Raw genomic sequence first — 19,255 nt, 5'->3', positions numbered from 1 at the left:
ATAGTTCCAAATGTGTGTGAGTAGAATTTAAATCCCACTGGGGTAAAATTGAAAATTGTTGAAAAGAATTTTATTTTGGACTTAGTCATTTTTCCGGCATTTATCAGACTTTCAGAGAGGGGAAATGTCAGTGAGCCTTCCGATTTCAGTTCCAGAGCGATTCGCCCAATGAGTCCTTGATATTTAGTCGTTTTCAGACAATTTTCAGAATTTTTTAAAATTTCACATTTTTGTGAATATATCTGCTAAATGAGGGAATAATATGTGTGAGGGTGCACCAGGATAGTTCCAAATGTGTGTGAGTAGAATTTAAATCCCACGGGGGTAAAATTGAAAATAGTTGAAAAGAATTTTATTTTGGACTTAGTCATTTTTCTGGCGTGTATCAGAATCTCAGAGAGGGGAAATGTCAGTGAGCATTCCGATTTCAGTTCCAGAGCGATTCGCTAAATGGTTCCTTGATGTTTAGTCGTTTTCAGCCAATTTTCAAAAATTTCACTTTTTTGTGAAAATATCCGCTAAATGAGGGAATAATATGTGTGGGTACCCCAGGAGAGTTCCAAATGTGTGAGGGTAGAATATATATCCCACAGGGGTGAAATTGAAAATAGTTGAAAAGAATTTTATTTTGGACTTAGTCATTTTTCCGGCGTTTAACAGACTTTCAGAGAGGGGAAATGTCAGTGAGCATTCCGATTTCAGTTCCAGAGCGATTCACCCGATGAGTCCTTGATATTAAGTCGTTTTCAGCCAATTTTCTGAATTTTTGAAAATTTCACTTTTTTGTGAAAATATCCGCTAAATGAGGGAATAATATTTGTGAGGGTACCCCAGGAGAGTTCCAAATGTGTGTGGGTAGAATATATATCCCACGGGGGTAAAATTGAAAAAAGTTGAAAAGAATTTTTTTTTGGACTTAGTCATTTTTCCGGCGTTTATCAGACTTTCAGAGAGGGAAAATGTCAGTGAGCATTCCGATTTCAGTTCCAGAGCGATTCGCCCAATGCGTCCTTGATATTTAGTCGTTTTCAGCCAATTTTCTGAATTTTTGAAAATTTCACTTTTTTGTGAAAATATCTGCTAAATGAGGGAGTAATATGTGTGAGGGTACCCCAGGATAGTTCCAAATGTGTGTGGGTAGAATATATATCCCACGGGGGTAAAATTGAAAATTGTTGAAAAGAATTTTATTTTGGACTTAGTCATTCTTCCGGCGTTTATCAGACTCTCAGAGAGAGGAAATGTCAGTGAGCATTCCGATTTCAGTTCCAGAGTGATTCGCTAAATGATTCCTTGATGTTTAGTCGTTTTCAGCCAATTTTCAAAAATTTCACTTTTTTGTGAAAATATCCGCTAAATGAGGGAATAATATGTGTGGGTACCTCAGGAGAGTTCCAAATGTGTGTGGGTAGAATATATATCCCACGGGGGTAAAATTGAAAAAAGTTGAAAAGAATTTTATTTTGGACTTAGTCATTTTTCCGGCGTTTATCAGACTTTCAGAGAGGGGAAATGTTAGTGAGCATTCCGATTTCAGTTCCAGAGCGATTCGCCCGATGAGTCCTTGATATTTAGTCATTTTCAGCCAATTTTCTGAATTTTTGAAAATTTCACTTTTTTGTGAAAATATCCACTAAATGAGGGAATAATATTTGTGAGGGTACCCCAGAAGAGTTCCAAATGTGTGTGGGTAGAATATATATCCCACGGGGGTAAAATTGAAAATAGTTGAAAAGAATTTTATTTTGGACTTAGTCATTTTTCCGGCGTTTATCAGACTTTCAGAGAGGGGAAATGTCAGTGAGCATTTCGATTTCAGCTCCTGAGCGATTCACTCGATGAGTCCTTGATATTTAGTCGTTTTCAGCCAATTTTCTGAATTTTTGAAAATTTCACTTTTTTGAGAAAATATCCGCTAAATGAAGGAATAATATTTGTGAGGATACCCCAGGAGAGTTCCAAATGTGTGTGGGTAGAATATATATCCCACTGGGGTAAAATTGAAAAAAGTTGAAAAAAATTTTATTTTGGACTTAGTCATTCTTCCGGCGTTTATCAGACTCTCAGAGAGGGGAAATGTCAGTGAGCATTCCGATTTCAGTTCCAGAGCGATTCACCCGATGAGTCCTTGATATTAAGTCGTTTTCAGCCAATTTTCTGAATTTTTGAAAATTTCACTTTTTTTGTGAAAATATCTGCTAAATGAGGGAATAATATGTGTGAGGGTACCCGAGGATAGTTCCAAATGTGTGTGGGTAGAATATATATCCCACGGGGGTAAAGTTGAAAATTGTTGAAAAGAATTTTTTTTTGGACTTAGTCATTTTTCCGGCGTTTATCAGACTTTCAGAGAGGGGAAATGTTAGTGAGCATTCCGATTTCAGTTCCAGAGCGATTCGCCCGATGAGTCCTTGATATTTAGTCGTTTTCAGCCAATTTTCTGAATTTTTGAAAATTTCACATTTTTGTGAATATATCTGCTAAATGAGGGAATAATATATGTGAGGGTGCACCAGGATAGTTCCAAATGTGTGTGGGTAGAATATATATCCCACTGGGGTAAAATTGAAAATTGTTAGAACCTTGCTGTTAGGTTTTTTTTTCCTTTGCTGGTCACATGACCTTGTTGGCCTATTTAATCCTGCTCCGCCCTTCTGGCTTTGCTGGACTTCATTGTATATCTACTTTCTAGCTAGCCTGTGCTCTGTATCTAACTCTGTTAGTTTGCTTGGTCTACGGACCTCTATGTTCTATCTATTTTGTTTGTTTGTCTGTCTGCTACTATTTCTGTTAGGAGGTGTCCCATATTCCTCCCAGTCCTTAGTACTTGTAGGGATTCCCTCCCCACATCTATAGGTCTTCGCACAGACTAGATTAGGACTTTAGCAGGTCTGATCGCAGGATCAGGTTCCCTGTTACATCGTAGGGATTCAGCTGAGTCCTATAGTAGGGACAGATCTCCTCTCTTTCCTTAGCTTTGGTAGCAGAACATAACAGTAAGTCCAGCCTGCAAATTCTCTAAGGAAAGATTTTTTTTGTTCCATCATGGTGTCGGTTCAGGATTTGGCTAAACACCTGCAGGGACTCTCTCTGGAAGTGGCCGAGATCCGTCAGCACGTGAGTAACTGTCCTGGAGCATATTTCTTGGAGCCTAAGGTATGTTTGCCGGATTTATTTTTTGGTGAACATAGAGAATTTTTTTCATTTAAAAATGCTTGCTTATTGTATTTTCGTTTGAGACCCAAGTCCTCTGGGGATGAATCCCAGCGCGTAGGGTTCATAATGTCACTTTTGCGCAAAGAGCCTCAGGAGTGGGCCTTTTCTTTGCAACCTAGTGATACATGCTTCAGATCAGTGGATAGTTTTTTTTCTGCTTTGGGACTATTATATGATGATCCTGACCGTGTCGCATCAGCTGAGACTGAGTTGAGACGTTTAAAATGAGGATCAGGTAATGTAGAAAAATATTGTACTCATTTTCGTCGTTGGTCCACTCAAACAGGGTGGAACGATTCTGCTCTGAAAAGTCTATTTCTTGCTGGGCTTATTGAAAGGGTTAAAGACCTGCTAATTGCTTATCCTACACCTGAGGATTTGCAACAGGCTATGCAATTAGCTATACAGGTGGATAGGAGACTGCGTGCAAGGGTTAATGAGAGCAAATCCTCTGCTATGTCAGTTTCTGGTTATGATAATGTGTGTACTAACAGTGGTGAACCGATGGAGATTGGATCGGTGGCACCTCGCTCTCAAGAAAAAGACCGTCGTTTTTCGGAAGGCTTGTGTTTCTATTGCGGAAAATCTGGTCATTTGATTAAAGGCTGTGAGCTTCGTATGAAGAAAGAAAAAAAAATGGTCAGTCACGCCCGTATTGCCTGTTTAAATTCCAAGGGTATATTTTTAGCTGCTTCCACGATTGCTCAGGAAAAATTAATGGAATTTCGGGTGTTTGTTGATTGCGGGTCTACACTGAATGTAATTGATGGGGGATTCGTGGAAAAACTCAATTTAAAACCTGAACCTTTATCATCCCCCATTGCTGTGGTTTCTGTGGATGGCTCCCCTTTGAAGAATATTACTCTCAAGGTCAGTGAATTTCCTCTCACTATTAATGGTGTTCACCATGAGAAATTGGATTTGGTAGTGTTGAATAACTTGCCTTCTCCAGTAATATTGGGTTTGCCCTGGTTAAAATTTCACAATCCTGTACTGGATTGGTCTACCAGTGAAATTAAATCCTGGAGCCATAAATGTTATGACAAGTGTTGTAACGGGCGTATTGCAGCTTTGGATAGGGGAGAATTGCCTGTTCCTATTCAGGATTTTTGGAGAGTTTTTTCTGAGAAAGAATCGCAGGTTTTGCCTCCCCATAGAGACTATGATTGTTCTATTGAATTTGTCCCTGGAGCGATTCTTCCTAAAAGTCGTTTATTTAACCTTACTATTCCTGAGAGGAAGGCTTTGGAGGAATACATACAGACAAGTTTGGCCGCCGGTCACATTAGGCCCTCTAAGTCTCCTGTGGCGGTTGGATTTTTTTTTGTAAAAAAAAAGGACGGCGGTTTACGTCCTTGTCTGGATTTTCGTGAGATTAACAAAATTACGGTACGCAATCCTTACCCACTGCCATTGATTCCTGATCTGTTTAACCAGTTATTGGGGGCCAAGTGGTTCTCTAAAATTGACCTTAAGGGGGCATACAATCTGTTGCGCATGAAGGAGGGTGATGAATGGAAGACTGCTTTTAACACTCCTGTGGGTCATTTTGAGAATCTGGTTATGCCTTTTGGTCTTACTAATGCTCCTGCATTTTTTCAGAATCTGATTAATGACATCCTTAGACCTTTGATCGGTAAAAATGTGGTTGTGTATTTGGATGACATTTTGATTTATTCGCCAGATCTGGAGTCTCATTGGCGGAGCGTGCGTGAGGTATTACAGTTATTAATGGACAATTCACTTTTTGCTAAGCTGGAGAAATGTGAGTTCGCTGTACAGAGAATTAGTTTTTTGGGCTACATTATCTCCAGCAAAGGTTTTGAGATGGATCCGGTTAAGGTTCAGGCTGTGCAGGAATGGCCTACGCCTATTGGTTTGAAATCGATACAGAGGTTTTTGGGTTTCGCCAATTACTATAGAAAATTCATAAAAAAATTTTCTAGTATTGTCAAACCTCTGACTGATCTCACCAGGAAAGGTGCTGATGCGGTTCAGTGGTCTTCTGAGGCCATTGAAGCTTTTGTGTATCTCAAGGAGAGGTTCACCTCTGCTCCCATCCTTATGCAGCCTGATGTTACTAGGCCGTTTTTGGTTGAGGTTGATGCTTCCTCTGTGGGGGTTGGCGCAGTATTGTCTCAGGATAACGGGGATGGATTACATCCCTTTGCCTTTTTTTCAAAAAAATTTTCGGAGACTGAATTGAATTACGATATTGGTAATCGGGAATTATTGGCTATTAAACTCGCATTTGAACACTGGCGCCACTTCTTGGAGGGTGCGGAATTTCCCATTCAGGTTCTTACGGATCATAAAAATCTGATATATCTTGATGCTGCCAAGCGCCTGAATGCCCGTCAGGCTAGGTGGGCACTGTTTTTCTCGCGGTTTAATTTCTCCGTTACTTACATCCCTGGTACTAAGAATGTTAAGGCGGATGCCTTGTCTCGCAGTTTTTCTCCCATAGTCGGTGCTGAGAAAGAGGAAAACATTTTACAAGAAGGTGTTGTGATAGCTGCTTTAGACTCCGTTTTGGAAGATGAGATTCTTAAAGCTCAGGAGAATGCCCCATCTAACACTCCTCATGGGAGGTTGTTTGTGCCTGGGACCTTTAGGAGAGATTTGTTTGTTGAGTGTCACGAATCTCGGTTGGCAGGTCATCCCGGAATCTCTGAGACCAAGAGACTGGTGGGTCGCAGTTTTTGGTGGCCTGGATGGCAGAAGGAAGTCATTAAGTGGGTGCGCCAATGTACTATATGTGCTAGATCTAAGTCCTCACATACTCCTGCTGCGGGGTTGCTTTGTCCTTTGGAGGTCCCCAGTGCTCCTTGGACACATTTGGCTATGGACTTTATAACTGACCTTCCCCCCTCTGAGGGTTTTACTGTCATCTGGGTGGTCGTGGACCGTTTTAGCAAGATGTGTCACTTGGTTCCCTTCGTCAAACTGCCCTGCGCTAAAACTCTCGCTAAGGCCTTTGTCAAGGAAATTGTCAGACTTCATGGCGTTCCTACTGACATTGTTTCTGATAGGGGTCCTCAGTTCGTGGCTCGTTTTTGGCGTGCCTTTTGTGACAGGTTGGGAATTTATTTGTCGTTTTCGTCCGGATATCATCCTGAATCTAATGGCCAGACAGAAAGGAAAAACCAGGATGTTGAGCAGTTCTTGCGTTGTTTTGTGGCAGACAATCAAGAGGGGTGGTCTGAGTTTCTGCCACTTGCCGAATTTGCTCTGAACAATCATACATCTTCTTCTGCTGGTTGTTCTCCTTTTTTTTGTTGTTCTGGGAGACATCCGTCGTTTTGGTCGTTCTCCAAGTTGGGATCTGCCGTGCCTGAGGAGGAGAATTTTTCCGGTGATTTGGAAAGAGTTTGGACGGATGTGCGTGGTAATCTTCAGGAGGCCAACAGAAAATCTAAAGAATACTTTGATAGGAAACGACAGGAGGTTTTGTTCGCTGTTGGTGACATGGTTTGGTTGTCCTCTAGGAATCTGCGGTTGAGGATTCCTTCTAAGAAATTGGGTCCCAAGTTTGTAGGGCCCTTTAAGGTGCTTCAGGTTGTCAACCAATCTGCTGTTAGGTTGGAGGTTCCTACCTCCTGGAGAATTAATCCGGTCTTTCATGTCTCTCTGTTAAAAAAAGCTGTTGTGTCGGATGGTGACGCCTCTGCCTCTGTTCCTCCGGTGGTGGAGGACGGGGAATATGAAATTTCTCGCATCCTTGACTCTAGACGGTATAGAGGTAGTTTGCAGTATCTTGTGGCCTGGAAAGGTTTCGGACCCGAGGATAACTCTTGGGTGAGGTCAGATGATGTTTCCGCGTCCAGACTTATCAGAGCGTTTCACAGGAGATTTCCTGATAAGCCTGGTCCTAGGGGATCCGGAGGATCCTCTTAGAAGGGGGGGGTACTGTTAGAACCTTGCTGTTAGGTTTTTTTTACTTTGCTGGTCACATGACCTTGTTGGCCTATTTAATCCTGCTCCGCCCTTCTGGCTTTGCTGGACTTCATTGTATATCTACTTTCTAGCTAGCCTGTGCTCTGTATCTAACTCTGTTAGTTTGCTTGGTCTACGGACCTCTATGTTCTATCTATTTTGTTTGTTCGTCTGTCTGCTACTATTTCTGTTAGGAGGTGTCCCATATTCCTCCCAGTCCTTAGTACTTGTAGGGATTCCCTCCCCACATCTATAGGTCTTCGTACAGACTAGATTAGGACTTTAGCAGGTCTGATCGCAGGATCAGGTTCCCTGTTACATCGTAGGGATTCAGCTGAGTCCTATAGTAGGGACAGATCTCGTCTCTTTCCTTAGCTTTGGTAGCAGAACATAACAAAAATTGTTGAAAAGAATTTTATTTTGGACTTAGTCATTTTTCCGGCGTTTATCAGACTTTCAGAGAGGGGAAATGTCAGTGAGCATTTCGATTTCAGTTCCTGAGCGATTCAATCGATGAGTCCTTGATATTTAGTCGTGAATTTTCAGCCAATTTTCTGAATTTTTGAAAATTTCACTTTTTTGAGAAAATATCCGCTAAATGAGGGAATAATATTTGTGAGGGTACCCCAGGAGAGTTCCAAATGTGTGTGGGTAGAATATATATCCCACAGGGGTAAAATTTAAAAAAGTTTAAAAAATTTTTTTTTTTGGACTTAGTCATTTTTCCAGCATTTATCAGACTTTCAGAGAGGGGAAATTTCAGTGAGCGTTCCGATTTCAGTTCCAGAGCGATTCGCCCAATGAGTCCTTGATATTTAGTCATTTTCAGCCAATTTTCTGAATTTTTGAAAATTTCACTTTTTTGTGAAAATATCTGCTAAATGAGGGAGTAATATGTGTGAGGGTACCCCAGGATAGTTCCAAATGTGTGTGGGTAGAATATATATCCCACGGGGATAAAATTGAAAATTGTTGAAAAGAATTTTATTTTGGACTTAGTCATTCTTCCGGCGTTTATCAGACTCTCAGAGAGGGGAAATGTCAGTGAGCATTCTGATTTCAGTTCCAGAGCAATTCGCCTGATGAGTCCTTAATATTTAGTCGTTTTCAGCCATTTTTCAGAATTTCTGAAAATTTCACTTTTTTGTGAAAATATCCACTAAATGAGGGAACAGTATGTGTGAGGGTACCCCAGGAGAGTTCCAAATGTGTGTGGGCAGAATATTTATCCCATGGGGGTAGAATTGAAAAAAATTGAATTAAAAATTTATTTGGACTTAGTCATTTTTCCGGCGTTTATCAGACTTTCAGAGAGGGGAAATGTCAGTGAGCTTTCCGATTTCAGTACCAGCGCGATTCGCCCGATCAGTCCTTGATATTTAGTCGTTTCCAGCTAATTTTCAGAATTTTTGAAAATGTCACTTTTTTGTGAAAATATCCACTAAATGAGGGAATAATATGTGTGAGGGTACCCCAGGAGAGTTCCAAATGTGTGTGGGTAGAATATATATCCCACGGGGGGTAAAATTAAAAAAAGTTGAAAAATTTTTTTTTTTGGACTCAGTCACTTTTCCGGCGTTTATCAGACTTTCAGAGAGGGGAAATGTCAGTGAGCGTTCCGACTTCAATTCCAGAGCGATTCGCCCGATGAGTACTTGATATTTAATCATTTTCAGCCAATTTTCTGAATTTTTGAAAATGTCACTTTTTTGTGAAAATATCCACTAAATGAGGGAATAATATGTGTGAGGGTACCCCAGGAGAGTTCCAAATGTGTGTGGGTAGAATATATATCCCACGGGGTAAAATTGAAAAAAGTTGAAAAAAACTTTTTTTGGACTTAGTCATTTTTCCGTCGTGTATCAGACTTTCAGAGAGGGGTAAATGTCAGTGAGCGTTCCGATTTCAGTTCCAGAGCAATTCGCCTGATGAGTCCTTGATATTTAGTCATTTTCAGCCAATTTTCTGAATTTTTGAAAATTTCACTTTTTTGCAAAAATATCTGCTAAATGAGGGAATAGTATGTGTGGGGGTTCCCCAGGAGAGTTACAAATCTGTGTGGGTAGATTATAAATCCCACGGGGGTAAAATTGAAAAAATGTGAAAATTTTTTTTTTTTGGACTTAGTCATTTTTCCGGCGTTTATCAGACTTTCAGAGAGAGGAAATGTCAGTGAGCGTTCCGATTACAGTTCCAGAGCGATTCGTCCGATGAGTCCTTGATATTTAGTCGTTTTCAGCCAATTTCCTGAATTTTTGAAAATTTCACTTTTTTGTGAAAATATCCACTAAATGAGGGAATAATATGTGTGAGGGTACCCCAGGAGAGTTCTAAATGTGTGTGGGTAGAATATATATCCCACGGGGGTAAAATTGAAAAAAGTTGAAAAAATTTTTTTTTTGGACTTAGTCATTTTTCCGGCGTTTATCAGACTTTCAGAGAGGGGAAATGTCAGTGAGTGTTCCGATTTCAGTTCTAGAGCGATTCGCCCAATGAGTCCTTGATATTTAGTCGTTTTCAGACAATTTTCAGAATTTTTTAAAATTTCACATTTTTGTGAATATATCTGCTAAATGAGGGAATAATATGTGTGAGGATGCACCAGGATAGTTCCAAATGTGTGTGAGTAGAATTTAAATCCCACGGGGGTAAAATTGAAAATAGTTGAAAAGAATTTTATTTTGGACTTAGTCATTTTTCTGGCGTGTATCAGAATCTCAGAGAGGGGAAATGTCAGTGAGCATTCCGATTTCAGTTCCAGAGCGATTCGCTAAATGATTCCTTGATGTTTAGTCGTTTTCAGCCAATTTTCAAAAATTTCACTTTTTTGTGAAAATATCCGCTAAATGAGTGAATAATATGTGTGGGTACCCCAGGAGAGTTCCAAATGTGTGAGGGTAGAATATATATCCCACAGGGGTGAAATTGAAAATAGTTGAAAAGAATTTTATTTTGGACTTAGTCATTTTTCCGGCGTTTAACAGACTTTCAGAGAGGGGAAATGTTAGTGAGCATTCCGATTTCAGTTCCAGAGCGATTCGCCCGATGAGTCCTTGATATTTAGTCGTTTTCAGACAATTTTCAGAATTTTTGAAAATTTCACATTTTTGTGAATATATCTGCTAAATGAGGGAATAATATGTGTGAGGGTGCACCAGGATAGTTCCAAATGTGTGTGGGTAGAATATATATCCCACTGGGGTAAAATTGAAAATTGTTGAAAAGAATTTTATTTTGGACTTAGTCATTTTTCCGGCGTTTATCAGACTTTCAGAGAGGGGAAATGTCAGTGAGCATTTCGATTTCAGTTCCAGAGCGATTCACTCGATGAGTCCTTGATATTTAGTCGTGAATTTTCAGCCAATTTTCAGAATTTTTGAAAATTTCACTTTTTTGAGAAAATATCCGCTAAATGAGGGAATAATATTGGTGAGGGTACCCCAGGAGAGTCCCAAATGTGTGTGGGTAGAATATATATCCCACAGGGGTAAAATTTAAAAGAGTTTAAAAAATTTTTTTTTTGGACTTAGTCATTTTTCCGGCATTTATCAGACTTTCAGAGAGGGGAAATTTCAGTGAGCGTTCCGATTTCAGTTCCAGAGCGATTCGCCCAATGAGTCCTTGATATTTAGTCATTTTCAGCAAATTTTCTGAATTTTTGAAAATTTCACTTTTTTGTGAAAATATCTGCTAAATGAGGGAGTAATATGTGTGAGGGTACCCCAGGATAGTTCCAAATGTGTGTGGGTAGAATATATATCCCACGGGGATAAAATTGAAAATTGTTGAAAAGAATTTTATTTTGGACTTAGTCATTCTTCCGGCGTTTATCAGACTCTCAGAGAGGGGAAATGTCAGTGAGCATTCCGATTTCAGTTCCAGAGCGATTCGCCCAATGAGTCCTTGATATTTAGTCGTTTTCAGACAATTTTCAGAATTTTTTAAAATTTCACATTTTTGTGAATATATCTGCTAAATGAGGGAATAATATGTGTGAGGATGCACCAGGATAGTTCCAAATGTGTGTGAGTAGAATTTAAATCCCACGGGGGTAAAATTGAAAATAGTTGAAAAGAATTTTATTTTGGACTTAGTCATTTTTCTGGCGTGTATCAGAATCTCAGAGAGGGGAAATGTCAGTGAGCATTCCGATTTCAGTTCCAGAGCGATTCGCTAAATGATTCCTTGATGTTTAGTCGTTTTCAGCCAATTTTCTGAATTTTTGAAAATTTCACTTTTTTTGTGAAAATATCTGCTAAATGAGGGAGTAATATGTGTGAGGGTACCCCAGGATAGTTCCAAATGTGTGTGGGTAGAATATATATCCCACGGGGGTAAAATTGAAAATTGTTGAAAAGAATTTTATTTTGGACTTAGTCATTCTTCCGGCGTTTATCAGACTCTCAGAGAGAGGAAATGTCAGTGAGCATTCCGATTTCAGTTCCAGAGTGATTCGCTAAATGATTCCTTGATGTTTAGTCGTTTTCAGCCAATTTTCAAAAATTTCACTTTTTTGTGAAAATATCCGCTAAATGAGGGAATAATATGTGTGGGTACCTCAGGAGAGTTCCAAATGTGTGTGGGTAGAATATATATCCCACGGAGGTAAAATTGAAAAAAGTTGAAAAGAATTTTATTTTGGACTTAGTCATTTTTCCGGCGTTTATCAGACTTTCAGAGAGGGGAAATGTTAGTGAGCATTCCGATTTCAGTTCCAGAGCGATTCGCCCGATGAGTCCTTGATATTTAGTCATTTTCAGCCAATTTTCTGAATTTTTGAAAATTTCACTTTTTTGTGAAAATATCCACTAAATGAGGGAATAATATTTGTGAGGGTGCACCAGGATAGTTCCAAATGTGTGTGGGTAGAATATATATCCCACGGGGGAAAAATTTAAAAAAGTTTAAAAAATTTTTTATTTGGACTTAGTCATTTTTCCGGCATTTATCAGACTTTCAGAGAGGGGAAATTTCAGTGAGCGTTCCGATTTCAGTTCCAGAGCGATTCGCCCAATGAGTCTTTGATATTTAGTCATTTTCAGCCAATTTTCTGAATTTTTGAAAACTTCACTTTTTTGTGAAAATATCTGCTAAATGAGGGAGTAATATGTGTGAGGGTACCCCAGGATAGTTCAAAATGTGTGTGGGTAGAATATATATCCCACGGGGGTAAAATTGAAAAAAGTTGAAAAGAATTTTAGTTTGGATCTAGTCATTTTTCCGGCGTTTATCAGACTTTCAGAGAGGGGAAATGTCAGTGAGCATTGCGATTTCAGTTCCAGAGCGTTTCGCCCATTGAGTCCTTGATATTTAGTCGTTTTCAGCCAATTTTCTGAATTTTTGAAAATATAACTTTTTTGTGAAAATATCCGCTAAATGAGGGAATAATATGTGTGAGGGTACCCCAGGAGAGTTCCAAATGTGTGTGGGTATAATATATATCCCACGGGGGTAAAGTTGACAATTGTTGAAAAGAATTTTTTTTTGGACTTAGTCATTTTTCTGGCGTTTATCAGACTTTCAGAGAGGGGAAATGTCAGTGAGCCTTCCGATTTCAGTTCCAGAGCGATTCGCCCAATGAGTCCTTGATATTTAGTCGTTTTCAGACAATTTTCAGAATTTTTTAAAATTTCAAATTTTTGTGAATATATCTGCTAAATGAGGGAATAATATGTGTGAGGGTGCACCAGGATAGTTCCAAATGTGTGTGAGTAGAATTTAAATCCCACTGGGGTAAAATTGAAAATTGTTGAAAAGAATTTTATTTTGGACTTAGTCATTTTTCCGGCATTTATCAGACTTTCAGAGAAGGGAAATGTCAGTGAGCCTTCCGATTTCAGTTCCAGAGCGATTCGCCCAATGAGTCCTTGATATTTAGTCGTTTTCAGACAATTTTCAGAATTTTTTAAAATTTCACATTTTTGTGAATATATCTGCTAAATGAGGGAATAATATGTGTGAGGGTGCACCAGGATAGTTCCAAATGTGTGTGAGTAGAATTTAAATCCCACGGGGGTAAAATTGAAAATAGTTGAAAAGAATTTTATTTTGGACTTAGTCATTTTTCTGGCGTTTATCAGACTCTCAGAGAGGGGAAATGTCAGTGAGCATTCCGATTTCAGTTCCAGAGCGATTCGCTAAATGATTTCTTGATGTTTAGTCGTTTTCAGACAATTTTCAAAAATTTCACTTTTTTGTGAAAATATCCGCTAAATGAGGGAATAATATGTGTGGGTACCTCAGGAGAGTTCCAAATGTGTGTGGGTAGAATACATATCCCACGGGGGTATAATTGAAAAAAGTTGAAAAGAATTTTATTTTGGACTTAGTCATTTTTCCGGCGTTTATCAGACTTTCAGAGAGGGGAAATGTTAGTGAGCATTCCGATTTCAGTTCCAGAGCGATTCGCCCGATGAGTCCTTGATATTTAGTCGTTTTCAGCCAATTTTCTGAATTTTTGAAAATTTCACATTTTTGTGAATATATCTGCTAAATGAGGGAATAATATGTGTGAGGGTGCACCAGGATAGTTCCAAATGTGTGTGGGTAGAATATATATCCCACTGGGGTAAAATTGAAAATTGTTGAAAAGAATTTTATTTTGGACTTAGTCATTTTTCCGGCGTTTATCAGACTTTCAGAGAGGGGAAATGTCAGTGAGCATTTCGATTTCAGTTCCTGAGCGATTCACTCGATGAGTCCTTGATATTTAGTCGTGAATGTTCAGCCAATTTTCTGAATTTTTGAAAATTTCACTTTTTTGAGAAAATATCCGCTAAATGAGGGAATAATATTTGTGAGGGTACCCCAGGAGAGTTCCAAATGTGTGTGGGTAGAATATATATCCCACAGGGGTAAAATTTAAAAAAGTTTAAAAAATTTTTTTTTTGGACTTAGTCATTTTTCCGGCATTTATCAGACTTTCAGAGAGGGGAAATTTCAGTGAGCGTTCCGATTTCAGTTCCAGAGCGATTCGCCCAATGAGTCCTTGATATTTAGTCATTTTCAGCCAATTTTCAGAATTTTTGAAAATTTCACTTTTTTGTGAAAATATCTGCTAAATGAGGGAGTAATATGTGTGAGGGTACCCCAGGATAGTTCCAAATGTGTGTGGGTAGAATATATATCCCACGGGGATAAAATTGAAAATTGTTGAAAAGAATTTTATTTTGCACTTAGTCATTCTTCCGGCGTTTATCAGACTCTCAGAGAGGGGAAATGTCAGTGAGCATTCCGATTTCAGTTCCAGAGCGATTCGCCCAATGAGTCCTTGATATTTAGTCGTTTTCAGACAATTTTCAGAATTTTTTAAAATTTCACATTTTTGTGAATATATCTGCTAAATGAGGGAATAATATGTGTGAGGATGCACCAGGATAGTTCCAAATGTGTGTGAGTAGAATTTAAATCCCACGGGGGTAAAATTGAAAATAGTTGAAAAGAATTTTATTTTGGACTTAGTCATTTTTCTGGCGTGTATCAGAATCTCAGAGAGGGGAAATGTCAGTGAGCATTCCGATTTCAGTTCCAGAGCGATTCGCTAAATGATTCCTTGATGTTTAGTCGTTTTCAGCCAATTTTCAAAAATTTCACTTTTTTGTGAAAATATCCGCTAAATGAGGGAATAATATGTGTGGGTACCCCAGGAGAGTTCCAAATGTGTGAGGGTAGAATATATATCCCACAGGGGTGAAATTGAAAATAGTTGAAAAGAATTTTATTTTGGACTTAGTCATTTTTCCGGCGTTTAACAGACTTTCAGAGAGGGAAAATGTCAGTGAGCATTCCGATTTCAGTTCCAGAGCGATTCGCCCAATGCGTCCTTGATATTTAGTCGTTTTCAGCCAATTTTCTGAATTTTTGAAAATTTCACTTTTTTGTGAAAATATCTGCTAAATGAGGGAGTAATATGTGTGAGGGTACCCCAGGATAGTTCCAAATGTGTGTGGGTAGAATATATATCCCACGGGGGTAAAATTGAAAATTGTTGAAAAGAATTTTATTTTGGACTTAGTCATTCTTCCGGCGTTTATCAGACTCTCAGAGAGAGGAAATGTCAGTGAGCATTCCGATTTCAGTTCCAGAGTGATTCGCTAAATGATTCCTTGATGTTTAGTCGTTTTCAGCCAATTTTCAAAAATTTCACTTTTTTGTGAAAATATCCGCTAAATGAGGGAATAATATGTGTGGGTACCTCAGGAGAGTTCCAAATGTGTGTGGGTAGAATATATATCCCATGGGGGTAAAATTGAAAAAAGTTGAAAAGAATTTTATTTTGGACTTAGTCATTTTTCCGGCGTTTATCAGACTTTCAGAGAGGGGAAATGTTAGTGAGCATTCCGATATCAGTTCCAGAGCGATTCGCCCGATGAGTCCTTGATATTTAGTCATTTTCAGCCAATTTTCTGAATTTTTGAAAAGTTCACTTTTTTGTGAAAATATCCGCTAAATGAGGGAATAATATGTGTGAGGGTACCCCAGGAGAGTTCCAAATGTGTGTGGGTAGAATATATATCCCATGGGGGTAAAATTGAAGAAAAGTTGAAATATTTTTTTTTTGGACTTAGTCATTTTTCCGGCGTTTATCAGTACTGTTGAGCGATACCTTCCGATATCAGGATCGTATCGGATTGGATCGGACCGATACTCAAAAAGTATCGGATATCGCCGATTCCGATACCGGAAACCAATGCAAATCAATGGGACAGAAATATCGGAATGAAAATAAACCCTTTCTTTCCTTGTAGGTTAATTCTACATGAAGTAAAACAACTAAGAATAATGTAGAATGTATTATGCGAAAAGCCGGCAATTCATTAGCGCATACACCGGTACCCGACAATTTAGAATAGAAAGAATAGAGCTTCACACATAGATTAGATAGATAGAAACATGTCAGTCACATATATAATAAGTACAGTGATAGTGTTGATTACTGTACTTGTCATTTAGTGTAAAGGTTTATTAAAAAAAATATTAGTGTTTTCATGCACCGTCTCTTTAAAAAAGCCGGCCGGCAATTCAGCAGCGGTACCCGACAATTTATAACAGACAGAATAGAGCTTCACACATAGATTAGATAGATAGAAACATGTCAGTCACATATATATGAAGTACAGTGACAGTGTTGCTTACTGTACCTGTCATTTAGTGTAAAGGATTTATTAAAAAAAAAATAGTGTTTTAATGCACCGTCTCTTTAAGAAAGCCGGCTGGCAATTCAGCATCTGTACCCGACAATTTAGAATAGAAAGAATAGAGAATCACACATAGATTAGATAGATAGAAACATGTCAGTCACATATATATGAAGTACAGTGACAGTGTTGCTTACTGTACTTGTCATTTAGTGTTAAAATAAAGGATTTATTTAAAAAAAAATTGGCGTGGGGTACCCCTTAATTTTAGTCTCTAGCGGAGGTTAAGCAGACAGCTGGGGCAGATGTTTGAAGCCTGGGAAGGGGGTAATACCCATGGAACTTCCCAGGCTTCTAATATCAGCCCCCAGCGGAATACTTACCCTTTACTAGCTATTAAAATGGGGGACCCCCCCAAAAAATGACGTGGGGTTCCCCCTAATTTAATAGCTAGCAAAGGCTAGGCAGACAGCTGGGGGCTTGATATTAATAGCCCAGGAAGGGTGCCATGAATATTGGCCCACTCCCAGGCTAGAAACACCAGCCGTCAGCCACCCCAGAAATGGCGCATCCATAGGATGCGCCAACTCTGGCACTTAGACTCGCTCTTCCCACTGCCCTGTAGCGGTGGCAGTGGGGTAATAGGGTTGGGGTTGATGTCAGCTTATAATGCCAGCTGACATCAAGCCCAGGTTAGAAATGGAGAGGCGTCTATAAGACACCCCCATTACTAACCCCATAGTCAAAGTAAAAAAAAAAACACAAACACCCAGAATAAAGTCCTTTAATTGAAATAAACACACAATTCTTTATTGTTCTAAATTAAACCATACTTACCGTCACGCCCATTCCAGCTGAAGCCAATGATCTCCTGCAATAAAAGAAAAATAATAAAGCAACCTCATCCTTACCTTTCCATGGTTCCCACGACAGCTTCAGCTCTGCTACATCGAGATGACAGGCTGGACCGCAGCAGAACGCTGCCATCCAGCCTGTCATCCCGCAGACACTGAGAAGCGCAGGCATGCTTGCGCTCCTCAGTGTCTCTCTGTGACGGCATAAAGATGAGCCGAGGTCATGTCCAATGAACTCAGCTCACCTCATGCACGTCACTGACAGCGTGGGAGAATTCTCACGCTGAAGAGCTGAGTGCAGGAGAATTTTCCCACGCTGTCAGTGACGTGCATGATGTGAGCCGAGTTCATTGGACATGACCTCACCTCATGCACGTCACTGACAGCGTGGGAAAATTCTCCTGCACTCAGCGCTTCAGCGTGAGAATTTTCCCACGCTGTCAGTGACGTGCATGAGGTGAGCTGTGTTCATTGGACATGAACTCGGCTCATCTGGATGACGTCACAGAGAGACACTGAGGAGCGCATGCATCTGGAGATGGTGACAGCTGTGCATGGCTGCTGTAAGCTCACGCTGCCGGGAACACGTCCGCTCCCGGCAGCGGGAGCCACTGACTGAGGTCACTGGAGTGCATTCAGTCAGCGCTGCTCCGGAGACCTCCTTTACGGCACTGCTGTACCGTGGGAATTTCTCACGATACAGCAGGGCCGTAAAGGAGCTGACCGGAGCAGCGCTGCCTGAACTCCGGCGAACCCACTTATGCAATGACGGGGCTGCTTTACGGCCCCATCATTCTAGCGGCGGCAGCGGTTCAGAGTGGTCACATTCTATATGGCTGCTCTGAACTGGAGATCTTCGTGGGACACTCGTGGACTACTACGGAGGGGTAAGGATAAGGTTGTGGCTTATTATTTTATATTTTATTACAGGAGATCGATGGCTTCGGGGAATTAGGTGTCTAGGTGAGTATAGGTGTCGTTTTTTATTTTTTACTTTATTTTAGGTGGCGATCGGCGGGGACAGGTAATGTATGAACTAATTTATTGTAGGTAACCACTGGCCACCAATGACATGTATTGAACATTTATTGGGGACACAGTAGGGCAATTTAAATAGCAGGATCAGGCTGATGGGAACTACTGCTCCCATCGAGCTGATCCTGCTGGCACGAGTGGACGGGGGACAGACATAGGCCGATGGGAGTAGTAGTGTCACATCGGCCTATGTCTGCCTGCACGCACACACCCCCAGACATCGCACAGACACCGCACACACCTGCAGACACCGCACAGACACCGCACACACCCGCAGACACCGCACAGACACCCCACACACCGCGCACACCCGCACAGACACCCACACACACCAATCATGACCAGTCTGGAAGGTGAGGATGACCTGTGCGACCATGGGAAAGTTCATGTGAGTTCATGCAATGCAGTGAAGCATGAACTCACATGAATCCTCCGAGGGCACCGCGGCGACTTCAAATGAACAGCTGATCGGCATCACCTGATACCTCAGCTGTTCATTTGAAATAACCGGCGGGAAAGCGCAGCACAGAACGGGAAAGCCGGCGGTGAGGTCTTTTCACTGCCGGCTTCCCAGCTCGGGTTCTTCGCTCCCCGCTCCTTGGTGCTGCGCTCCCCGGCCGGTCCTAACTTACGAACGGGATGGGAGGTGGCGAGGGGAGCGGAGGATCTGGGTGGGAGGCTGCGGGGAAGCAGTATGGGGCTGTGTGATTGTTTAAAAGCCGGCGGCTTTTTACCGCCCGCCTGCTTTTAAACAATCAGGAGAATTCTCCCACGCTGGGATGGCATTCTCATGACAGGCTGGATCGCAGCTGAGCGCTGCCATCCAGCTTGTCATCCTTCAGAGACACTGCAGAGCGCAGGCATTATGGGAACTTCCGATTCCGGTATTCGATATTGTAAAAGTATCGGAATTAAGTATCGGAATTCCGATACCGCGAATATCGGAATGATCAACACTATTTATCAGACTTTCAGAGAGGGGAAATTTTAGTGAGCGTTCTGATTTCAGTTCCAGAGCGATTCACCCGATGAGTCCTTGATATTTAGTCGTTTTCAGCCAATTTTCTTAATTTTTTT

The sequence above is a fragment of the Phyllobates terribilis genome, unplaced genomic scaffold (assembly GCF_046119375.1).
Source record: "Phyllobates terribilis strain yellow unplaced genomic scaffold, ASM4611937v1 Scaffold_3__8_contigs__length_932513732, whole genome shotgun sequence".
NCBI lineage: Eukaryota > Metazoa > Chordata > Amphibia > Anura > Dendrobatidae > Phyllobates > Phyllobates terribilis.
Note: the sequence above shows the minus strand (reverse complement) of the source record.